The sequence below is a fragment of the Monodelphis domestica genome, chromosome 1 (assembly GCF_027887165.1).
Source record: "Monodelphis domestica isolate mMonDom1 chromosome 1, mMonDom1.pri, whole genome shotgun sequence".
NCBI lineage: Eukaryota > Metazoa > Chordata > Mammalia > Didelphimorphia > Didelphidae > Monodelphis > Monodelphis domestica.
The window spans coordinates 262,223,680-262,243,568 of NC_077227.1; the positions used below are offsets into that span (position 1 = coordinate 262,223,680).

General features: G+C 34.3%; 1 protein-coding gene across 2 annotated transcripts in view; it reads left to right on the forward strand.

Moving 5' to 3' along the window:
- The window catches only part of SMOC1 (SPARC related modular calcium binding 1), a 207,749-nt gene that overhangs the window by 78,833 nt on the left and 109,027 nt on the right, over positions 1-19,889 (forward strand). The window lies entirely within an intron of this gene.

Below are 19,889 nucleotides of genomic sequence, written 5' to 3' on the forward strand. Positions count from 1 at the left end.
GAACATTTCACTCCTACTGATCCATCCTCCATAGTAATGGAGTTCTTTGGGAAATAGCAGTCAAATATCAGAATTGCAAACTGTTTGAGCATAAGAAAGAGGAACAAATAACTGTGACAGTAAATGAAAGCCAAGGGGGGTACATGGGGGAGTCCCTGTGGAAGGGAGTATTGGTTCAACAATTTTTGCCAACGTGTGGGAAGGTGATCCTGGCTGAAAACATTACTCACCAAATTGTTCCTCAATTTCCAAATGGGAAGGACAGATTGTCTATGAGGATAAAAAATGTGCTTCTGGCATCTGTTTTGTGACACAATTCCAAAGGGAGGACAAAGCACTCTGAGTTTGCCCTGGAGTCATTCGTTCCTGAAAGTGGGGAGGGGAGGAGAACATGTTTTCTCCTTTCTGTGTGGTTCCCCCATTGTGCAATCATATTGAAGTGTTATTGTTTTGTTTCTCTTTGTGATTTTGTCTGGGAGAGGTAGGAGTATGGACAAATATCTTTATAAATAGAATTAATCCCCCCCCCCCATTCCTCCACACACACACTGAGGGAATTACTTGGTGTTTGGTGATGGAAAGACTCAAAATCCTGACAACCACCACAGACACCCAGGAACCACAGGTTCAAATCCCAGCAAGGTGACTCAGATGGTCTGAGCAAGGCTTTGTTTGAGCACACTTACCAGACCCTGGACACAGCAGATGTGGCATCTGCTTTACTTAGGCTAGGTTAGTTTCCCTCTTAAGGAATCAGGGAGGTCATTTTAAGGGTTTTATTCATCGAAGAGATTGAACTTTAAATCAGTCAGTTACTAAGCTTTAATTAAATACCTACTATGTGCTAAACCCTGGGGACATAATGAAAGTCAAAAAAATAATGCTTGAGAGCAAGAACTTCACAGTCTATTGAAATAACATGAAAACAGCTATATATGTATGTGTGTGTGTATAAAGGTACATGTTTATCTTCATACACACACAAACACACATATATGATATATCAGAGATACTCAATAGAGGAAAGGCACCCCTAGCATTAAAGGGGGTCAGGAAGTCATTGATTTGTCTTGCCATCTGAGGCATAAACATTCCAAACTATAGGGGAGCGGGAGGGGTCTATGCTCCCTGATTTAGGGGAATTCCTGTTGTTATTTAGTGGCATAAGATTTTTACGACCCCGTTTAGGCAGTTCTTGGCAAATATACTGGAGTTGTTTGCCATTTCCTTCTCCAGCACATTTTAGAAATTTGTAACTTGAGACAAAGGGCAATTAGATGGTACAGTGGGTAGTTCCTGGGCTTGGAATCACAAAGACTCATCTTCCTGAATTCAAATCCGGCTTTCAACATTTCCTAGCTGTGTGACCTTGGGCAAGTCACTTAAAGGAGTTTACCTCTGTTTCTTCATCTGAATAATGAGCTAGAGAAGGAAATGACAAATCACTCTAGTATCTCTTCCAAGAAAACTCCAAATGGGATCATAGAGACTTGAATATAACAGCACCCAAGAAACAGATGACAAGAGAAAACATATCTGCCTTTGATGAATTTATGTTCCCAAGTCAGTCTAAACTACTCAAAAAACTGGCAGAAGTCATCTCAGAGCCCCTGTGCATGATCTTTGAAAGACTGTGGAGAATTGTGCAAATAGAAATTTGATACACCTGAACTACATTTACCCAGCATTCTTTTAAGTTATGTCCTCACTTTGTGTCCCAACATTTTGGGAAATAAATTTGCTGAAAACCCTGCCCTATGGGGCTTCTCTAGCAGCTCTTTACTGAGGCTGTTCTTTCCTTTGCTTCAAGTTATTATTATTAAATCTTATAAAAATAATACTTGGAGTATTTGAATATTAATTTTAATATTACATATTGAATGAGAAATTTCAAGATTAAAGAAAGGCAGATGTCTTAATTTTCAATAAAGGAGTTTGCAAGTCACAGGACAAGGAGCATAACTTCAATTCCTGGCTACATTATAGACTATATTACAATGTGGATTGTTAGTGAACTTCTAGAAAAGGAAGTTGTGATCCTAAAGAGGCAACATTGCATGCTTAAGACCATGAGATATCAGTTTTAAAGAATTTCTTTTTTTTGACAGAATTACTGGACTGATAGATAATAGAAATTCTGTAAATTTAATTGTTCTCATTTTAACAAAGCATCTGACAAAGTCTCTCATAATCTTCTTATGGAAAAGATGAAAATATCTTAGATAGATGATAATGCAGGTTTTGCCCTAGATAAATGGCCATAACCAAAGAATGATCTAATGATCTAATTTAGAAAAAAAGGTCTCCGTATTTCCATAAAAGCACAACCAAGATGATGAAAGGTCTTGAGATCATGTTTTATTAGGAAGAGATGAAGGACTTGGTCATATTAGTTAAACTGCTTTCCATTTAAGATATCCCCCATATGTGAAGCACTTTGTTGCTGAGTTGTTGCTTTGACAATTCATCACTTCTTGCATTAAATTCCCATCTAACAACAGCAAGGAATATTATAGCCAAGTTCAAGAATTTCCAGACCAAGGAAAAGATACTACAAACTGCTAAAAAGAAACAATTCAGATATCATGGAGCCACAGTTAGGATTACCCAGGTTCTGGCTCTAACCACCAGAAAGCATGGAATATGATATTCCAGAAAGCAAGGGAACTGGATCTACAACCAAGAATCAACTACCCAACAAAATTGACTATATTCTTCCAGGGGAAAGTATGGTCATTTAATAAAATAGAAGACTTCCAAGTATTCCTGAAGAAAAGACTAAACTTAAATAGAAAATTTGGTGCCCAAATATAGAACTCAAGAGAATCATCCAAAGGTAATTAAGACAGAAAAAAAAATTAATGGACCCAATAAGTTCAAATGATTTGTATTCCTATATGAAAGGATAATATTGGCAACTCTTAAAAATTGTTATCATTGAAGTAGCTAGAAGTATACTTACAGGGTATAGTAGTAAACCATATAGGACAATATGTCAAAAAATTTCTTGTCTTTGCTTTAGATATGATTTCCTGTGTTATCATTTCTTTTCCTTTGTTGTTAAGTGTTTGACCATGTTTAAAATAAAAGAAGTGTCACTATTGTAAGTGAATGGTTTTGTGTAAAGGGAAAAAAATTGGTGGAGTAATTAGTTAGTAAAGGAGAATGTATTCCTCCCATAACAAGTTACTTGTAGAACCATGAGAGAGTTTAAGGGTAGTAGTGGTGATCCTTTTCTGGAAATCTAAACCTATCAGTGTGAGAGTATATTAGAGTGATGAACCAACCCAAGAGTGCGTAGAAGTCCAGAAACCCTTGTGTGAGAAGAATGGGCAGCCACTCCATGAATGTTTTATATTAATCTGGAGATTAAAAGAGATGGAGGGACACAATAGGTGCTTTTCAAGTATCAATAAGGGCTGTCACATGGAATAGGGACCTGGAATTAAGCATTATTTATTTGACTGTAGAGAGAGCTTGGATAAAAGCAGTAGGAAGCAATGGAAAGGAAATGAAAATGGGCTCGATGTTAAGAAAAACTTCCTAACAGTTAGAGCCATCAAAAAATAACAAATAAGCTACCTGAGGAGGGAGTGTGTTTCCCTTCACTGGAGGTCTAAAAACAAAGATAAGATGACCACATACTGGAAATGTCACAGAGTATATTCTTATTCAAATATATCTTGGACTAGATAATGCTAACAAAGACATTTGGCATTTCTGTGAGGGAAGAAGAAAAAAAAAAGATCTCGGTCAAATTCCAAGACAGTAAGAAACTTAGTAATGGAAACTTTCACTTGTGTGTCTAATCCTGCTCCCTTTCAATAGTTAGAAGCCAATCTTAGGTTAACATCCCAAACTCTATGTGTGATCGAGTCAATCATTAAATCGTTTTAATTTAATTTTTTTGAAATTCTGGACAAAATAACAAATAATCATCATTTATATATTTGGAAGGAATAACAGAAAATGAATTATATATAAAATGGCAAATCTCTTAAACATAGCTTATTTTTTTTCCTTTTATGTTTGGTACATTAGTTTCAAAGCTTTTCTTTTTCTGTTACTTCTCACTTCCCTTCTGATACTACTTCAGTATTCTTAAAATGATCCATTGACATTCTCTTCCTTTATGTTTTCTTTTTTAAAAAAAAATTTAGCTACCCTATCGTTCAGACTTTTCCCTTAAAACTTGCCTCTCTCTCTTATCCCCCATACAAAAAATGTAAAAAAGAAAACCAAAAACGTGTAAGAAAAGTACATCATCAAAACAAATTCCCCCACTGGCATGTCTAAAAATGCATATCTTATTCTGTTTTTGAGTCCACCAATCATTTCTCTGACAGAAGGTGGGTAGCACACTACATCACCAATCCTCTAGAATTATGAATCTTTATTAACAAATAGTTGATTATTATATTAATCAGAATTCTTAAAACCTTTTTTTCTTTGAGATGTTGTTATTGTATAAATTGTTTAGTGTGTCTTGTTCACTACAATGCTTCTCAGTTCTGGTGTGCCTTTCTAGTATTTTCTTTGAAATCCTTCCATTTGTTATTTCTTACAATGCACTAATAATATTTTATTATATTAATGTAGCATACATCTTATTCTTTCATTCCTAACTGGTGATTATGCCCCCGCCTTCCAATTCTTTATAATAATAGCTGCTGAAAACATCCCTTATATATATAATTCCTTTTCCTCTCCAATCTCTTTGGATTGTAGGCTGTAGTTATATCATGCTGTCAAAGGGTATACACAGTTTGGGGGTTTAGTTACAAATTGCTTCCTGGACTGGTTAGACCAAGTCAGAGCTCCATCAAAAGCAATGCATCAGTGCTTCTCTTTTCTTGGAGCACTTTCATCTATTGCCATTTTTCTTTCTTATTATCTTTGCCAATATGATTGGTATGAGGTAAAAAATCAGAGTTATTTTATCATGCATTTTCGGATTATTAGCAATTGGGTATATTCCTTGATATGATTGCTGATAGCATGTTTCTCTTACTTTGGCAATTGCCTGTTTATGTCCCAATAGAAAAAGATTTTTGTTCTTATATATTTAAATCAGTTCCTCATCTGTTTTGGATGTCAGACTTCTTTCAGAGAAATGGACTACAAAGTTGTTGAAATCTCGCCCCCCCCCTTGCCAGTTTCACTTCGAATTATAACAGATTTAGTTTTGTTTGTGCAAAAAACTTTAGTTTCATGGAATCAGATTTTCCCTTTTATCTTTTGCAGTCTTGGTCATAAATTCTTTCCCTATTCATAGTCAGGAATGACTTTTCTTTCTTGAATCAGGCAATTTGTCTTTGATGTAGCATTTAATATCTAAGGTCTAAAGTTATATATCCATTTGGATCTTATCTTAGTTTATGGTATGAGTATTGGTTAAAATCAAATTTCTACCAGGACCTTTTGCAGTTAGTTTTTTCAGCAGCTATTGTCGAATGGTAAATTTCTACCTAAGTAGTTGAGGTCTTTTGATTTATAGAGCTATATGCTACAATGCTCATTTGCTTCTGCATATGTATTAACTTTGCTGTTTTTTAAACTAAACCCAGATAGTTTTGATTATTACTTTTTTCTAGTCTGGTAATGCTAGATCTCTTTCCTTTACATTCCCCCCCCCATTATTTTCTGTAACATTATCAATTTTTTTGTTACTGTTGTTAACAGATGAATGTTTTCATATATTTTTATTTCCATAAAGAAATCCTTTAGTGATTTGGCATAGCATTGAATAATTTTACTAATTTATATTATGTCATATTCCAGCAACAAGCAATTACTCTCTAAAATTATTTGAAAACTATCCTTATTTTGGTACAGGGTGTTTTGAAATTACTTTGTTTAGTTCCTATGTGTAAGAGAACTGCCAAATGTTTTATATTTTAATGTTACAAAGGTCACTACAAATATTTTATTTAAATTCTTTGCATTGATATTAAGAATATCAGTCTATGTTTTTTTTCTGTTTTGTCTCTAGTTATCAAGACTATATTTGTATCATAGAAGGAAGTTGATAGAATCTCATTTTCCTTTTTTCAAAATGCTTATGTAATATTAAAAATAATTATTTGAATGTTTGATAGAATTCACTCATAAATTCATCTCTTCCTGGAGTTGTTTTTATCATTCTTTGGGAGTTCATTATGGCTTATTCAATTTCTTTTTCTGAGACTAGACTATTTAAATTCTCTATTCTTTTACCCCAGATATTTTGCATTTTTTAAATGTAGTCCTCTGTTTCACTGAAGTAATTTTTTGTCGCAAAGTAAGCAAAACAGTTTCTACTAGTTCCTTTTTTAAAATTTGTCATAAAATTTCCTTTTTCCTTTTTTCTTTTTCTTCTGGAGATTTGGTTTTCTTTCCTCTTTAAATTGCTAATGGTTTATTTGTTTATTCTCTCTCCAGTCTGAGGGAATAGGTCAGCATCAAAGTAACAAAAGCAAAATTAATCACAAGTATATTATGTTGAGAAAAAGAATAAAAATCAATACAAAACAAACAAATGAATGAACACATAAATCTAACAATAATCTTAAATTTTAAACAAATAATACAATAAAATGAGGGCAGTAGAATTGGATAAAGGATCAAAACTCTACAATTTCCTTCATACAAGAAATATATTTAAAAATAAATTGTGTACAGAATAAAAAGCAGATATTGAAAAATATTTAATATATTCCAGGTGATTTGGAAAGATAATAATTATAACATATGAGAAAAAACTAAAAATTAAAGTGAACAATGTCAACAGATATATGGGAAAAATTTTGCCACAAAGGTACAATAGATAATGAAAAATATGCTAAAGGGAAAAAATACTAAACATAGGCTCTAAATTAATAAAAAAAGTTAAGTGAATTGAAACAATAATATAGTAATATAATAATTTTGGACTTATTTAATGGAGCACAATGAATACAATAGAAGATTAAAAAATAGAGAACTGAGCAAACCATTGGAAGTTATATATAAAAGATGTCATTTTTCAAATGGAACATTAAAATATGCATATTTCTCAGTACCTCTCAATATAGTTTTTTTTTTAACTCTTACTTTCTTTCTTAGAATAAATTCTGTGTATTGGTTCCAAGGCAGAAGAGTGGTAAGGGTTAAGCAATGGGGGTTATGTAATTTGCCCAGGGTCACACAGCTAGGAAATGTCTGAGGCTAAATTTGAACCCAAGCCCTCCTTTCTCTAGTCCTGCCTCTCAATCACTGAGCCACTTAGCTGCCCACCCCTCTCAATATCTTTACAGAAGTAGGCCGTGTGATAGAGTATGGAAAATTATATGTGCATTAAAAAAAAAGACTAAATACATCCTTTACAAAAAGTTGAATAAAAATAATAATGAATATAAGAATCTTGGGAATCAAACTAAAGTAGTACTAAAAGAAAAAATTATATTTCTGAAAGTTTTTTTTATTAAAAAATTAGTTCCATAATGTTAGCAGTATTCCTCACTTCAAGATCAGTTTTATGCCCTTATATGATGATGCTTTTCCTGTGAAAACATTCATTAGGAAAATAGAAGGGGGGGATAATTGATTATGTATATAATTAGAAAAGCTAAAAAGTCAATAAACAAACCTAAAATAAATATAGGAGAGGGAATCTTGAATATAAATGGGAATTTAAGTGGGAATATGAATATTAAAGGAAATCTAATGGTTTGGCTTTTTAAAAGTCTAAATGATATGATTTTAACTACCCTTATCAAAAGCATAAAAAAGAAGAAAATAAAATTTCTAATTTATGGATTATATTTATATTTGTTCCTTTATTGTTTTTATGCCTTTCCTGTGTATGGAACTTCCTTAGTCCCAAAAGGTAAAATCAAGAAAGATAAAAAGGAAAAGAATTAATATAATTAATTCTCTGCACACAATTATATGTTACCAAAGTCAATAATTTAAAGGAAATGGATTATTAGGTATGCCAATATAAGGTATCCAATTTAAGAGAAAATGGAAGTCTCCACCCAATCTCATCAAATGAAATTGAACAAATTATGAAGAAATTCAAAAAGAATAATAACAGATTTTTCAATTGAGACAAATAAGGTTCTAATACTCTAGGAAGGATAATGCAAAGAAATAGAACTATAAATCAATATCTCTTAACAAATTTGATGCAAAAATTGTTCTATATTCTCCCTACCAAAAAAAAAGAAGTAGTTTTATAAATGACAAAAAAAACCCATATATTTTAAACCCAAAGTTAGCATTATTTAGAATGGAGGAGCCCCAGAAGCTTTAGATGTAGAAATAAAGTAAGCATACTCCTTCTCCTCTATATTATGTGCCATAGTTCTAGAAAGGTAGATGACAGCATTAAGACAAAAAGTAAATATATATATATATATATATATATATCTTTATATATATCTATATTGGCAAAGCTGGGGGGGATTCTTATCTGCAATTGGAATTATGGTTTACTTAGCTTCTTTTACTGATGTTCTATGGTTTTCTGATAGAAATGATTGCCAGCTTTATTAGAGTAGAAGTATGCAAAACTAATCCACAGAAATCATTCGCATTTCTATGAATAATGAAATATATTATAATACATAACATATTTCTATATGTAATAAAAAATAAAAGCCAAGAAGTTATAATGGAAAGGAATGCCACTCAAAATAAATAAAAAATTTCTTAGCTAGCTGGGAATCAATCATTAAAGACAATTCCCATATAAATACAATTATATAATATTTTTTCATTTGAAAATTTTTATTTAATTAATTAATTTAGAATATTTTTCCATGGTTACATGATTCATGTTCTTTCCCTCTTCTCCTCCCACCCACCTCCCATAGCCAACTAGCAACTCCATTGGGTTTTACTTTTGTCATTGATCAAGACCTATTTCTATATTATTAATATTTGCATTAGGGTGATCCCTTAGAGTCTACATCCCTGATCCATGTGATCTGGCAGTTGTTTTTCTTCTGTGTTTCTGCTCCCACATTTCTTTCTCTGGATATAGATAGTGTTCTTTCTCACAAGTCCCTCAAAATTGTCCTGAATTATTTATTGTATTGCTGCTTGTACCATTATGTTCAATTGTGCCACAGTGTATCTTATATAACATTATTTAAATAATTAATTAGCTAATTTATTGGAAAGGTATTCATTCTTCATGGTTGGGTTGAACCAGTATAACAAAAATATTCAAGTGTTAATACTATTTGAAATAAGTTTGCACTTTAGTTCTATACAAATCAAATTAGCAAAGGTTTACTTTTATAGAGCAAACAAAATAATTAACCAATTTCATTTGGAGAAAAATAAAAGAAACACTGAACATATAACATTGGAAAGAATTGTACTTGTAGATTTCAAATTATATTATGAAGCAGTAATCATTAAAGATATTTGAGACTAGCTTAAAAAATTAAAGTATATTAGTGAAATAGACTAAATGAGCAAGTATCAGAAAAATAATCCAGAACTCTTCACAAAAATTTATTAATAAATTTAAGCAGTTCTCAAAAAAAGTATTAGGATACATGAATGTAGTGGAATCTTACTCTACCAAAAGAAAAAAAGATTTATACACGCACACACATATATAACATATAAGGAATACAGAGAAAAAAAAGAAAATTTACATGAAATGATATCAGGAAGATGACAGAACCAAAAACACCATTATACATTGATACAATAAATTAGTTTATACAATAATGTAAGTGGAAAGAATAGTAGGATGAAACTTAAAGTCATATACTGCCTAAGCTTGATTTGGGAGAATTGAAAATGCACTTCTCTAATTTTATTGCAGTGGTGGAGGCTTTGGGTATTATTTATGCTATCAGGCACAGTTGATGCATTGTTTGGTTTTGGTGAACCTTTCCTTTAGAAACTTTGTTATAGGAGTAGTACTGTGGTAAAGGTAGAAGGGATGTATTCAGAAATGAAGGCTTCAATACATTTCAATACAATACAAAAGGCTCCAATTAAAAATAAATTAAAATAAAAAGAAAGTTTGAGTTGAGGCAAGAGTTTTTTTTTTTTAATTCTAACCTCTAAGGAAGAGGGGAAAGAGTCAGATTTATATGCTTAGGCCATTATAGGTTGGGACTTATATCAGAAGCTTCAGACCACTTGTATGGAAACTGAATTTAGAGGTTTGTTAGAGTCAGTTCAGACCAGCTAGCTGATTGTTAAATTTTCACTGGGAGCATTTATACTTCAGAAATCAGTAAATGCTACCAATTGGGATTCAATTTTTGTTTTGTTGCTTACCAAGCCTTAAAAAATAATGGAGAAAATAATAATAATGCAGATTAGACTTAGAAGTGTGCCACTGATACATTTTCCCCACTGTAGAACTGGTTGTTAAACATTTGCCAGTTTACGACTCTATTTGAAGTGGAAGGCATAGAAACTACAGGTAGCGGTAGTCTCAGAAATAAGCTACGTAAGGCAAGAGTTTGTGGCATAAGCAAAAAGCTTTTCCTTGAAAAGCCAGACTTGCCCAAAACACTTAGTAATAAAGGTGTTGTTAAGTAAGTGCTTCCACAGGGAATGAGATTCCAGGCTATAATTATATAATGATAAATACCACCACTACCACCACCATAATAGCTATCCTTTATTTAGTACTAGAAATTGTGTGAAGAGCCTCACATTATGTATTATCACATTTGATACATGCCAATGGTGCTTCTAAATTCTTCATATGTTTATTCTTACATGTAAGATAAGACATCTATTATGGTTCCTATCTATATAAATATGACTTATTAATGTAATCCTTCTCTTAATGTCATTGTCACCACTTTTATCAGATATGTTAACATCTGATATGGTAATAATGTTATCTCATTTGATCTTCACAATGAACTTATAAGTATTATTATCCCAATTTTACAGGTAAGGAAACCAGGGCTGAGAGTTTAAGTGACTTATCCAAGTTCATAGAACAGGAAAATTCTAGGAGGCAGTATTCAAACTGACATCTTCCTGACTCCAAGTCCAGAACTCTATTTGGACCCTTAGAAGCTAAAATCATGAGCATTTTTAATTCCTACCTCTTCTCATCTAAGTCTTATTTTCTTTTTTAAATACCGAAAATTTATATAGCACTTCACAAATATTATCTCATTTGATCATCACACCAATCCTAGGAGATAAGGGCTATTATTATCTCTATGTTAAAAAGGAGGAAACCAAGGCAGTTGGCGGTTAACTGACTTGCTCAGCTAGAAAGTGCCTGAGGCTGAACTTGAAATTAATTCTCCATGACTACAGGTTGAGCATTACCCACCACATCACCTAGAACAGTGATGATGAACCTATGGCAAGAGTGTCAAAATGGCATACAGAGCTCCCTCTGTGGGCACGTGGCCACCCCCTCACCCCTGAGTTTGTTACTAGAAAGGCAAAGAGACTCAGGCAGAGATGCTCCCTTCCCCCTCTCCACTGTGCCTGAGGACATACTCACTTCACCCACCCCTCTTCCCAGCAGCCCAATGGGAGCACTTTCTCCCTCCCCTGTGTGGGATAAAGGGGTGGGGCACACTTGGCACTCAGAGGGGGGATGGGCACAGCACTTGGTCTGGGGGGTGGGGATGGGTTTCTGCACTCCATCTCTAAAAGGTTTGCCATCACTGACCTGGAATGATGAGGGAAGAGAAAGCTTGTAGCTAATTGGATGGCTTGTTCTGCTACCTACTTTCTGTGGTTTAACTGATTCACTTCAATAGACCTTGACCTAAGGCTAAGAGGTGTCTTTGTAGTTTAACGAGCATCAGCATAAAATTTTATTAGGATGCACTTCCAAATACAAGCCTCCTTTGTAACAAAAAAAGGATAATTAATAAAACCAGATAAACATATTTGCCATATCTTGACAAGGTATGCATTTTTTACCTAAAGTGTAGGTGGGAATCTCCCTCTGGGATAATGCTCTATCATCAGTTCTACAAAGCTGTGATTGCATTGAGCAGAGTTCTGATTTCTTTTCATGTTTTTTTCTCTTAAAATAGAGTGATCATTGAGTAAAATTTATCTAATTGTTATCATCAGCATGCTGGATACTATCCCAAATGGTGTGCTGATTGGGTTTATCTGGTAGGAACTACCAGTGTAAACTTCACTGAGGAAGTTTCAGGAATCACATATGAAAGCCAATTTTAATGATAAAATGATATGAAATGCTAAGACCTGGGAGAGTACTTTAGATATCAATAGTCCAACATCCACATTCTATAGATGAGAAAACTGAGACCAAAAGGAATTAAGTAACTTTTCCAACATTACATAGTTATTGATAGAACTGGGACACTCTTGATTCCTCGCCTAATGCTCTTTTAGTTACATGTTGGTCTCTGAAGCAAGACTCAGTGGTAAGCTGTTAATGTTCTTTACTCTCTGTTAATCAGATAACTCCTGGTGATACAGTTACTTCTTGGGATGACCAGGGACATTTTAATTTCTTCCAATCATCCTTTTTTCACATGTTATCGAGATTCCTCATAATCTTACAATCTTAGTTACATTCTAGTTTATTATTGTGTTGTTTAGCATTTAGTTTATGTTTAGATTTTTCTTTGTAGTGTTTAGAATTGAGCCTTCTTAAAGATGAAGCCTAATCAACTCAAAAAATACAATGGGATTTTTTTTTTGTGATCAGGATTCTATTGCTAAAGTTTTTGTAAAAAAAATGATAGACCATCACACATCATCCCCCCAAGCTTACATGTAATTAGATAGGAAAAATGAGCAAACAACCAAAAAAGCACCCAACTAAAGAATTTTTATGGAGACAAAGAGCAAGGTACAGACACAGAAGGGGACAGTGAAAGCAAAGCTAACACATATGAAGTCCAAAAGAAAAACATGGATTGAACACAGATTCTGGAAGAATGCAAAAAAGACTTTGAAAAGCAATTAAGAGAGGCAGAGGAAAAGTGGGAAAGAGAAATGAAAGTGATACAAGAAGAAATGGACTAATTTAAAAAGGAGAACCAAAAACTGACAGTGGAAAATCAGATATTAAAAATCAGGATTGACCATCTAGAAACTAATGATTTCATGAGAAATCAAGACATAATAAAAGCAGAATCAAAGGAATGAAAAAAAAAACACACAGGAAAACATGAAATATCTTATTTATAAAACAACTGACCTAGAAAATAGATCTAGGAGACACAATTTGAGAATTCTTGGACTACCTGAAAGCCTTGATCAAGAAAAAACCTTAGACATCATATTACAAGAAATTATCAAAGATTACTGCCCAGAGATCTTCGAACAAGAAAATAAAATTGAAATTGAAAGAATTCACAGATTACCTCCAGAAAGAAATTCTCTAATGATAACTTCCAGGAATGTAATAACTAAATTCAAGAGCCACCAAGTCATGGAAAATAAACTTCAAGCAGTCAGAAAGAAACCATTCAAATACCATGGAGCTACAATCAGGATCCCACAGGATCTAGTGGCTTCTATATGAAAGGCATGGAATATGATATTCAGGAAGGCAAAAGATTTGGGTTTACAACCTAGAATCACCTATCCAGCAAAATGAGTATATTCTTTCAGTGGGGGTGGGGAGTGATGGACATTCAGTAAGATAAAAGATTTCTATACATTTCTGAGGAATAGGCCAGACTTAAACAAAAATTTTGAAGTTCAAACACAAAACACAAGAGAAGCCTAAAAAATGAATTGGAGGGATTTCTGTGTGAAATGGAAAGACCTCCAGGAAGTGATGCAAAGCAAAATGAGAAGAACCAGGAGAACATTGTACACAGAGACAGAAACACTGTGCCACAATAGAATGTAATAGACTTTTCTATTAGCAGCAAAGCAACAATCCAGGGCAATCCAGAGGAACTTATAAGAACACTATCCACATCCAGAGAAAGAACTGTGAGAGCAGAAACGCAGAAGAAAATATATGATCAATCATGTAGTTTGATGGGGTACCATTAGAGTTTTATTGTTAAAAGATCATTCTATGGCAAATATGAATATTATGTAAATAGATTTTGAACAATAATACATGTATAACCCAATAGAATTGTTTGTCAGGTCTGGGAGAGGGGAGGGAAGAGAAGTGGGAAAAATCATGAATCATGGAACCAGGAAAATATTCTAAATTTAAAAAAATCTTTTAATGATGCATTTTTTCTGTTTTGTCACAGCAAATATATTCCAAACTATACCCAAAGCACATCATCATACTCATGATTCACATTGAATTGATTGTGATGGACTAAAATATCCAAATCTCAACATATGATACTCTGTGATCATGTTAGACAATGATTCTCGATATATTCCTCAGACTTAAATACATACCCTCGTGATCAGAAGAACCCAAGATCAAATGTTCTAGTCATTCCAGGAGAATTCTCAAATTCCACTGGCAAAGTCAGTGGAAGAGTATCCATGGATTCCTTAAAATACTATTGCTAATAGTACAAATAATCAAATTATTTCAGTTGTGATCTTAAAATATAATACTTTAAGATTGCATATATTCATACATTTTCATTTGATTCCTGTAATAATTCTATGAGGTAGGTTACATCTTAAAGATGAGAAAACTGAGTTGCAGAGAAACTGCCCCAGTACTACCAGAAAAAAAAAAATTTTTAAACCACGTCTCTTGTTTCTGTCTAGCTCTCACCTATTCATTATGCTGCTTATCATTCCTTTTTCTGTTAGCAGGACTAAATACCCTTATCCAGAGAGGTGCTGGTAAATGTTGAACAGCAAGTTCTCTGTAAAAAAACAAACTGTAATGGATGGGGAAATGGAGCCATCCACTATGTTTATTTGAGGCTAGAGAGTGAGAGAGATGGAATAGAGCAAGAAGATGGAGAGAGGGGATAGATTGTTCCTCCTCTCTCTTTCCTTAGTAAAACCAGCACTAGTTGTCTTCAGAATTACAAAGTATATCTTTTCAGAGACTGGGTTGAATGTAAAGTCAAGGACTGAAATGGATTCTTATTCCTTGAGGAGAAAGTATAGTTCTCCTACCCAAGCTTCAGATCTCTCTCCCTGGATATTATGAGACAGGCACTTGATCTAAGGAATAACTATTTATTCTAAAGGGACATACACAAGATAGGGTAAATAGAATTATTGGGTAAGGAAGTGGAAAGTGGGAAGTAGGAGATCCCTGAAGTTAACAACTGACCCCCTTCCCCAAATCTCCTAGGTCAGTTGTGAGAGCTGTCTTGACTTCTACCTACCCAGGCTGTAGCACAAAGTTCAAGGACAGACCTTAGGGGATAGAGAGGAAAATCTTTGGATGGATGTTTTGTAATAAAAGTCCTTTTCTCATCAGCTGGATCCAAGGGGTTTGAGTTCACAGAGAGATGATCAGATGCTCAGGTCTTTCTGCTTCAGACATTTCTCTTAGACCAACCACCATTGAGGAGTTCCCAAAGAGAAATGAAGTAACTGCTTTTGAATCTTCTCAGCTCCTCTGTTCCTTCCTGGAATTCTGTTTTCATTGCTCCTACCCCCTCCCCTCCCACTAGGGTTGCTCTTTTGCATGCTGAATCAGACTTTTCTCAATTACAAAACAAACAACCCAAGTATATATGTGCATACTTTATGTTTCGTCTTCATTAACATTTTCTCCATCACTTTTTAAAGTCTAGACAATTAACAAAATAATCAACCAAGCTCTAATTGGTATTGTTGAATGATTTCTGAGGTGTAAATATTAACATCAAAATGTTAAGAGCTCTCCCATTTGAACTAGATTCAGCACACTCCTGGCTCTATTCCAATTCTACAAATATATACTCTACTATAGATTTCTACAAACTAATAGGGATCAATCCCATTAAGCCAAGATACTTTCTCAAACACACCAGTCTCTTTAGTGCCCTCCTTCAGAGATGGTAGTAGAGAACATTTGGAAGATTCTAAAATTGGGCAGCTAAGTGGCTGAGTGGATAGAATGTCAGACTTGGAGTCAGATTCAACTTCATGAATTCAAATTTGGCTTCAGATACTTATTAGCTGTGTGACCCTGGGCATGTCACGTAACTCTGTTGGCCTCAGCTTCCTCATGTATAAAATGAGCTGGAGAACAAAATATCAAGCCACTCTGGTATCTCAGCCAAGAAAATTCCAAATGGGGTCATGGAGAATCAGATATAACTGAAGAATAACAACAGCAACAAGAACAAATATTGAAATTGATTTGCCTACTATATATTTTAAAATTTAGAAAAAGGCATTGAGCAAGATAATCAAAATATGTTGTTGGGGGCTCATTAATTATTTATATAATTTATATAATTATTTTATTTATTAATTATTTAACTTCTAGATGATGAAAGGGATGATGATCAATAGCTTAAAAACTAATATGATTTTGCCAGACTTTCTTCAAGTATTAGTATTCCCATTGTACAAATGAAGAAACTGAAGCTTAAAAAATTAAATGACACAGGAACAAACTAACATGCTTAGAAATAATAGCTAGCTTTTAATTAATCCTTTAAAGTTTGCAAAACATTTTACATATATTATCTCCTTTAATTCTTACAACAACCACAGGAGGCAAGTACTTTCATTTTACAGATGGAAAACCTGAGGATGAAAGAGATTAAGTGACTTGGGTCACACAGCTTTTAAGTCTATAAGGCAGGATTTTAGCTTGCGTCTTTCTGACTCTATGTCCAGCTCACTATTCATTGTACCACCTAGCTTACTAATCATTGGTGAGAGAGAAACAATTAGTTTGAATAAACAATTGAAGCAACCAGATGGAGCCCAGGTGTATGAAATTTCTCATTGTACGCTCTACTTGGTATTTTTTTCCTCCAATGAAATTATTCAGTGTTTAGCAGCTGTGTGACATTAGACAAGTCTCTTAATATCCTTAGCCTTTGATTTCTTCATCCGTAAAATGAAGGGTTTAAACTAGGGGGCTTCTCAGTTCCCTTTGAGCTACAAATCTATAACCCTATTTAAAAAAAAAAACTCATATAGGGTTTCTCAAAAATTTTAGTGCAATTTCAAGCTACTAACTGAAACTTTAATTATTAAACACTTTACTAGCTTAAATTGCACTATGATTTTGGGATGCCCTGCACAGTAAGAAGTGTCTATTGAATTGATTGAAAAAAACACTTATCTGCCTGGATGTCAGTGATACATGGGAAAGGCACAGACAAAGGGGATGTGACTGTGGCATCATGAGACTACTGTTTCAGGTGTTTTCTTGCTACTCTTTTTTTTTTTTTGGTATTAGATAACAAAGCATTAACCCCATTTCACAAAGAAACTAAGTGATATATGGCAGCACTGTTCCTGAAGCCATCCTAAGTGGGAATCAGAAAAACTCCATTTTCACCTTGAAATTCAGACCTTTGACCTTTAGTAATTTACTTTAGGGGACATTGACAGAAAACAGTGACTGGGAATACCAGTCTCAAGAAACTATCCCATGGGAAGAAAAGTTGAAGGAACTGGGGATGTTTAGCCTGGAGAAGACTGAGGAGAGGCATAATAGTAACTGCTGTTTATAAAAAAGGAGTAGACTTGTATGGTTTGAGGATAGTGCTAGGGCCAAACAAAGCTGTTGAACAGTGCAACTATTTGCCCTATTAACAGAGGTATCTGTTAATATACCTCCATGCCTTGGGGATGGAGGTGTAGCAGACCAAGGATAGTCAACATGGTATGGCAATGGGTGCTGAAAGAATGCTGTTTTGGCAATGGGATCCTGGGATCAGCAGCCTCAGGTTCAATAAGGAAACAGTGTCATGCAGTCTTTTGATGGAGAACCACAGATAAATATTCCATCCCCAATCCAACTCCTGCCCAGAGGTAGAGATCTTTTGAACCTTGGTGGAAAAGAAAGCATTTCTCCTCTGGGCAATTGAATCTGAGAAAAATTCTAATTAGCTTTCTTCTAGTTTCAGTTCTGTTCATTAGGTTGTACAAATCACTTCCTCTCTCTGGACCTCAGCTTTCTCAGTGGTAAATTGAATAGTGTTGGATGGCCTCTAAAGGGCCTCTTAATTCTAAATCTATAATTCTATTAACTTGTCTTTTATTTTTTAATCAATGGAAGCAAAAGGAAAGAAGATGTATCAGAAAGAACAATGGAGAGAAGGGGAGGACAACTAGGTGGCTCAGTGGATTGAGAGCTAGATCCAGAGATAAGAGGTCCTAGGTTCAAATTTGACCTCACATGCTTCCTAGCTTTGTGACCCTGGGCAATTCACTTAACCCCCATTTTACCTAGCCTTTCCTGCTCTTCTACCCTGGAACCAATATATATTATTGATTCTAAGATGGAAGATAAGGGTTTTAAAAAAACATGGGGAGAAAAGCAAAAAGAAAACTTGGATCCATGTCTCAGCCCTGCTTCTTAGATGTGTGACCTTATCTTGGTTTCAGTTTCCACATATCTAAATTTAAGGTGTGTAATAGTTAAAATGGTTTGGTGTCATAAACCGTAGTGATTAAAATAGTGGAAGATATAAATTGTGATAGATATAAAGAGTGGGTGAGTAAGTTGTGACCGCAGGAAATATGTTTTCACTACAGTGTTTTGTTTTTAAATCAAATATAAGGTGGTCACCAGGGAAATATTCCCAATTATTCAAATATACCCAAGTCAGCTGGGTTTTATAGAGATTTTAATTAATACAAATGAGGAATTAAAGAAAAGGAGAGAAAGAGAGAAAAAGGAGAATAATGAGAAAAGGATAAGCCAGCCCTGGCCAGTCCTGGCCAACCCAGGCCTAAGCCCTAAGAGAAAAGATCAGTCAGTCCTTAATCACTCACCACAAGATCTGTCCAAGCAAGGGACAACAGGCCAGCTCCATCTCAGCTGACTTCACCAGCTCAATCCTCAATCTGAATGTTTCAGAATCTCTCTCGAGCTCCTATCTGAGCTCCTATTTAAAGGGCATTTTCTCCTATGTCACCTCCCCTAAGTCCTTACATCTACCAATCACAGTAGACATTTTTCAAAGGACAGACCATTCTTAGTTCACACCTGAGTAGACTAATCTTTTGAGTAATTCACACCTGAGTAGACTAGAATCTCTGAGTAAGTTCTCACCTCTTTGCTCCTTGTAAGTTCACAAGTTGCTTGACCTTTATAGGTATTTAGCACCCTTTTTATATTAGTCCTAAAATAGGCATGGCTTAAGTATGGGTTTAAGTACTTTTCATTGTTCAGAAAAGTACACACTTTAGGTGAGTTCTCACATTCCTGATCTAAGTAGAGTTCACTGCCCAAATGGGGAATGGTCTTAATCCAATCTTATGAAGTAGGGTCTGGGAATTTTTAAGGTTCACAGGTGTTGGATTAAGTGATTTTATAAAGTATCTTCCAACTCTAAAACTGTTTCTTTGTAAGCACAGGTTAGATGCTCATATGTCAGAGATGTTGTAGAAGGGATTTCTGAATAGGGTGAGTAGTAGGTTGTACTAGATAATTTAATTAATAAATGCATTAGATAATCAAGATTGTAAACTTGGTAGAAATAGAGCACTGGACTTGGGGTCTTTGATGTGATATGAGTTCAAATCATACCTCAGATATTTATTAGTTGTGTGACCATGGGCACACCACTTAACCTTTCATAGACTCAATTTCCTTATCTATGAAATAGGGATAATTCTTGCTCTATCTATTTAATAGAGTTGGTATAAAGAAAATGTGCCCAAGTTATCATTGTGATTTATTGTTATTTGTCTTTCGTTTTCAGGGGACCAATAAATTACATCATGAGGTGATTCTTGACTTGTGCATGAATTAGATTTAAGTGAGGCAGAATCGAACAAAGTCATCAGCCTCATTTTCTCTTCCAGAGTCATTAAAATCCAGTAGCAAGGCAAAAGTTAGGCTGTCTGGAATGTGATTTACT